The sequence below is a fragment of the Primulina tabacum genome, chromosome 10, assembly GCF_025594145.1.
Source record: "Primulina tabacum isolate GXHZ01 chromosome 10, ASM2559414v2, whole genome shotgun sequence".
Classification (NCBI taxonomy): domain Eukaryota; kingdom Viridiplantae; phylum Streptophyta; class Magnoliopsida; order Lamiales; family Gesneriaceae; genus Primulina; species Primulina tabacum.
In genome coordinates, this window is record NC_134559.1 from 18,490,791 (window position 1) to 18,497,909 (window position 7,119).

Consider the following 7,119-nt stretch of genomic DNA (forward strand, 5'->3'; position numbering starts at 1 on the left):
ACTGGAAAAATGCACTAAGTGAAAAACAAAGGCACTGACCCTGTGCTCTGGTCTGTGTGGGGGTCCGTGTCTCCTCGGATTGATGAACCTACGGGAAAATCTTATACTGTGCCTATTCCACCCAACGAAACCTAATGGACTAAGAAGCAACACAATGATACCCGCCCTAGGACACTAAGGCATTGACTCCAACCCATACAAACCATCGGAAATTGTCCCAACATCGACAATCAACAACCAAACGGCACAACTCGAAGTTTGACACCCAATCGATTCCTACGACTCCTAACTCAACCTGGTGCCTAATGACAAGAAAAGAGACACCAAAATAATCCCAACATCAATCTTGACTTCCTTAAACGCAGCAGCGATCACCCGTCGATTTCCAATGAAGCTTGCAACAATAAAACTCAAGAACACGTTAATAAACATATTTTCTGAAAACGCAGTTTGAGCAGTCCCACGAAAAACACCATAACTCTACTAAATTTTTATCCAAATATTTCGAGTTTACTGTCAAATCGAAGGTATCGAAAAGTTATAAAATTTTTGTGTTGAAAGTTTTCTCAGAATCACGACCGAAAAGTCACAGTATTTAAAAAGACAGAAAAACGAGTTTTCAGATCTAAAACTTATTTCAAAACTGAACCAAACCATTTTCCGCTCAAACAAGTAGTGAACAACGATGTCATACATGAATTATTTTCGCATAAAAATAACACAACACATAATATAACGAGATCGATGAAGAAATAACAGAATATACGTGCCTTTTGATGATAAACTTTACCGAAACGGCGATACCGAAGCAGAGAAAGAAGCGAGGTTGATCCAGGATGAACGTGGCGCGATTTTCTTTGAAGAAACTCAACAAAACTTGCTGGAAATTTATACAGAGGGACGGCTGCTTATGATTGAGGAACCCTAGGTTTTTCTTGCTTCAGAAAGATAATAAAATCTGAATGTGTGTTAGTGTGTGTGTGCGTGAGCTAAGGGGTAAAAAGTGTGTGTGTGTTTTAATTAGGATAGGATAAATTATAGCTAAATTAACTAATTAAAATACTAATTAAAGGTTATTACACACTAATTTAGTCAAGCTCATCAATTAAAATAATTACACAATAATTTTATTAAATTTTCCTCCTTAACAAAATAAGATACATAATGCTAACTTTAACATTTTTAAACTCTTAAATCACTAAACACATAAATAAGGCTTTAAAATACTAACAACTTAATGAATTAGTTAAAATGCCCCAACCTCAACTTAAAATAAAATACCACATTTTAAAAATTGCCAAACTCGTCACCGGTCTTTATTCCTCGATCCCGCCTCGAATAATCGCCTGAAATATGAAACTTGAAAAACATTTGACGTGCATCACATAAACATCAAAATAATGCAATTTAAATAAATCACGCATCACTAAAAATCATTTTAAACTAAATAAATGATTTAACAATTAAATATATGCATGGGTTATACGTGTACTGAATTTGGGCACTACACAGCATGAGAGAGTCATCTCGTAAACATCTAAGCAGCAGAAGGTACGTGAAAATAATTATCTGACGCATGATCTTGAGCTTGCAGCTGTCGTATTTGCATTGAAAATTTGGAGGTAATATTTGTACGGCGAGAAATGCAAGATCTTTACGGACCACAAAAGCCCAAGTATTTCATTACCCAAAAAGAGCTGAACATGAGACAAAGCAGATAACTAGAACTTGTAAAAGACTACGATTGCGACATTAGTTATCATTCTGGCAAAGCTAATGTAGTGGCAGACGCTTTGAGTAGGACATGGTAAGTCCTGGCCCATTTATCAGTACGGAAGCCTCTACAAGTGGAAATTCTGCGGTTTGATCTTGAAGTTTATACTATGGGAAAGACCCCTAATCCCGTTACGTTGACAGTACATTCCACTCTACGAGATAGAATTCGAGTTGGACAGTCTAATGATGAGCAATTACAGAAATGGAGACAGCGAGATGAATTTAAAGGAAACATGTTATATTCTGTCAAGGATGGCATTGTTAAGTATCGAGTTCGACTATGGGTTCCTAGTGGAGATTCACTTAGAGTTGACATTATGACAGAGGCTCACAGTACCCCTTATTATATTCATCCTGGAAGTACAAAGATGTACAAAGACTTACAACTATTATATTGATGGCTGGGAATGAAACATTATATTATGCACTTTGTATTTGAATGCTCGACATGTCAACAAGTGAAGGCAGATCATCAAAGACAAGAGATAATGCTTAGACCAGTTCCCATTCGCGAGTGGAAGTGGGAGAACATTACGATGGATTTCGTGGTAGTATTGCCAAAGACGGTGAAAGGACTCAATGCCATTTGGGTAATAGTGGACCGCCTTACTAAATCAGCAAATTTCCTACTAGTGAAGACGACTTTTTCCATGACGCATTATGCGGAGCTATATTGTAAGGCTCGAGATTTATGAGTCTTCATTGATGTGATATTCGGAAGATATGAGTATGCATGACATGTAATGAGAAGCACTAAATGAGATTATGAAGTGGTGCATGAAATATAGACCGCACCCGCGGTAAGGAAAGGACCGCACCCGCGGTTGAGCTCATGAATTGTGGAAGAATTACAGTAGCATGAGCGCACCTGCGCTACGAACAAGACCGCACCCGCGGTTGATGGACAGAGAGTTGGAGATTAATTACGGAAGTGACACCGCACCCGCGGTGTTGTACCAGTGAGGTCAGCGCACCCGCGTTACAGGACTGAGCGCACCTGCGGTCGAAGCTTTCGGAAAAGTTGATGTATATCATTACACTGAGCGCACCCGCGGTTACTGAATGAGCGCACCCGCAGTGCGACGTGCAGCTTGAAAAATAAGCCACGTTTCCTGGTGTTGCATGCAGTATATATATAGATATTCAAGCGATTCATTCTTCACAATTCAGAAAGGAATCAAGAAAAGGCTCCGAGGAAGGATTCCAATTTGTGATTGAAGATTTTGGAGATCCATCCGTCCGATTGTGAATCCGACTTCAGTACTGTGTTCCTATCGACGCAGGCTACAACTGGACTTAAGTTTTGTTACGTTTAGACATTATTTGAATTTATGATATTGTCAGAATTGAATATGAATCAGATATGATGTTTCTGCTACAGTAGACATGATATAACTGAAGTCAGATTAAAGAATAGACTGTTTATGAAATTGTTATGAATTTCAGAGTTGATTTAGTTGAGATTTTATATCAGAGTTGTGTTATTATTCAGATTATGAGTTGTACTGATACTGGTTATGAATTCTGGTATTATATCTGTGATGTTGAGATAGAAGGGGTTATCGTGACTGTATTGTTATGCCGTCGAAACATCAATAGATTGATATTGATCAGATTCAGTAATGATTTCGATTGTATCATGATATCATTGATATGAATTAGATTGTACCTTGTTCAGATATGGATCAGATTATATATCGATTTGAGTATTGATAAGAACAGGTCTTGAATTGAATTATATACTGATATTGTATTTATACGATTGTCATTGCCAGACTGGTTATGGACAGATTGGAATACAAGACTTCGTCTTCATCAGACCGAGAAGAGAAAGGTATAAATGGATGTCAATTGGGAGATCGACTTGAGTTAGATTTAACTCGAGTTTCCCTAAACCACATACTTGTATGGTATTGCTTTTATACCTTTGTGTTTTAATGAGTATGTTTATTCTATTGAATTAGAAGTAGAAAGCAGAGAGCTATTAAGTAAGAGTCACTGACAGAGGGGTTAGATTTTGACAGACTTGTCACTGACCCATTGCACATTGTCAGAATAGGCTTAGTCTTGGTAGATACGCCAAGGCACTGGACGTTTGGTATATCGTTATGCTTCAGATACAGATAGCATTCTATTCGATATAGATTAGACCAAAGTCCAGAAATAAGAACCTACCGCCACTGCGACTGGTAGTAGTAGGTGTGAGACTTGTTACGTTCTTATTCACCGGGATCCCTAGATTAGAATGAGAGATGAGTCGAGTTTTAGATATTGAGACTAGAATTTGATTTACAGATCCGTATTGATTTATGTTTCGTAGACTACGATTTAAGTTTTATTTACAGACTGGTATGGATACATGTTGCTTGATTATGCTACATGTGATAAGATATAATTCATGCTTTTATGTTAAGTCAGTTAACTGCATGTATAGATTATTTATACTGGGATTTATTCTTACCGGAGTATCCGGCTATTGTCTTGTTTTGTATGTGTGCATGACAACAGGTGGGACAGGATCGGGGTCAAGAAGATGATGAGAGAAGATGAGTTAGAGTGGTGATTCTGGACTTATTGTCGACTTTGTTTAATACTTTAAATTTAGTAGTTGAACCTTAGACTAGTTTGAATAATTGTTGTACATTATTGTACTTTTATAGAAAGGAACAGATGGTATCCTTATGTATTCAGTAGACATACTGAAATCGAGCAAGTGATGTACGAGTTAGTTGACATCTTCCTAGATAAGATTTCAGATTTTCTTTATATCAGAAAGATAGATTTCAGAATTGAATTGATACCAGATACTAGTTGTGTTTTAGAATTCAGTACAGAATGATATTGAATGTGCAGAATGTCACTGAATGAAGTGAAAGAATTGAAAGATCAGTAGAAGAGTACGGGCCAGGAGTTACATTTGACTTAGTGTTTCCCGGTGACATATTTCAGTATGTTCAGAGATATTCTGATGATTTCATGCTCGTTGTATCTATGACATTTTGATATATTTGTAGCATCTGATTGACTGAATCGATTATCTGAAGATTGTATTGAATACTCTGAGAACTGTGATTAGTGTATACAGAAATTATTCAGATATGAATCCTGCTTGAAACAGATTGTATTCAGAATATGCGATATCTGAAGTTAGTATACCGATTGATTTTGACACAGTTGAGATCAGAATCAGTGACTGAGAATGATACCGATATCGGTATATCAGAAATTTCAGAAATGTCATAGATGTCAGAAATGTATGTTTGGTCTGAATGGACAGATTTTCGTATACGATTGTTGTTTTGTGTCTGCCTGAGTATTGTCATATTTCTACAGCCGTATTTGATGCAGATCAATGTGAACCGTTGAGATTATATACAGTTCAATCTGAATCAGAGTTGAATTCGAGAATTTCAGTAGATCATAAATATAATCAGAATGTTCAGAGCTTAATTTCAATAATCAGAACAGAGCATCGATCAGAGTGACATATATGTAATTTTACGGTATGAGAATGATTATCTTGTGATGTCAAATGTTTCAGAATTGTACAACAGAATTTGATATCGACAATCAGAACCGAATACCAGGTAGGTATTTTTCCTTAATTTATATCATTAACTGATTGTTTATACCAAATAGTTCGAATTGGAAATGATAGATAGGGTCAGAAGCGCACAGAAATAGATTCAGTAGTCATTCCGGTAACAGAAAGTATATGATAATTCGAACAGATAGTTTTGATATAGACAAATTAAATCAGTTATGGCAGAATTTATGCTGAAATGTTGGCAGAATTGTACTGAAATGTCTGAACCGCCAATAAATGAAGATAGAAAGATAGAGATCAGAAGATTTATTACAGAATTTGTATATTCTTGACTAGACATGGGGAGGATATTTCGATGAATTTCGTAATGAGATCACTATAATACTTTCCAGATTGTGATATAATATGATTGTGATTGACAGATTGTTCAATCTATATCTATTAGTTTGTATAAGATGATGTACAAACATGACCAGATGACAAAGATCGATGTCAAAGAAATGGTCAGATTGATCAGAATGAGAACTAGACTATATCAGATTGTGACTTTAATTGAGTTTGTAACTGTGGCAGAACGTACCATGAACTCATTCATATATTATCGACAGACTGACAGATAGCCAGAGCGTACTATTCGGATATTGAGAGATATCCAGGGAGTGGCAGTGCTGGATGCTAGTACCAGTTAATTTGACATATTGTCATCCTATGAATTATAGTATGATAATAGCCATCAGAAGAGTAATGAGATAGTTACAGACGATATATTGTACAGTGAGTACTGCAGATTTCGTTGGTATAAAAATAATATCTCGAAGATACCTGAGATAGAAGCTGATACAGTCAGAGATATGACAAAGAAAATGTAGCTAATTCAGAAGAGAATGAAAATAGCTCAGACCAGACAGACTTAATATGCCAACGTCGGATGATGACGATTGGTATTTGGGGCCGAAGATTCAATATATCCTTGACTGGGATAAACAGATCTGATATCAGCTGATGATATTGATTTGGTATGAGCCGTTGATTGATATATACGGATGTGGTATAGACAGGATGGTGAGATTGATTCTGTCAGAGTTATTTCGATGGGTATTATGATATTATGCTCTTGAATTATTATTCCAATTTAGAATCACAGATCCGTACAAGAAAGATATTTCAGAATGAAGACTATTCTATTATTAAAAATACAGTAAGTGACAGGGCCTCAAAGAGACTATCTGAAAGATAGAACTTGTCATGAGATTAAGATTTCAGAATGGATTCACTGAGATGAATTTTGATTTAAACTCTGTATACATTTCTTATGATATGTCTGAATTGATTACTTGTGATTTCGAGGACGAAATCATTTCTTAGAGGGGGAGAAATGTAATGCTCGAGATTTATTAGTCTTCATTGATGTGATATTCGGAGGATATGAGTATGCATGACATGTAATGAGAAGCACTAAATGAGATTATGAAGTGGTGCATGAAATATAGACCGCACCCGCGGTTGAGCTCATGAATTGTGGAAGAATTACAGTAGCATGAGCGCACCCGCGCTACGAACAAGACCGCACCCGCGGTTGATGGACAGAGAGTTGGAGATTAATTACGGAAGTGACACCGCACCCGCGGTGCTAGACAGACCGCACCCGCGGTGTTGTACCAGTGAGGTCAGCGCACCCGCGTTACAGGACTGAGCGCACCCGCGGTCGAAGCTTTCGGAAAAGTTGATGTATATCATTACACTGAGCGCACCCGCGGTTACTGAATGAGCGCACCCGCGGTGCCACGTGCAGCTTG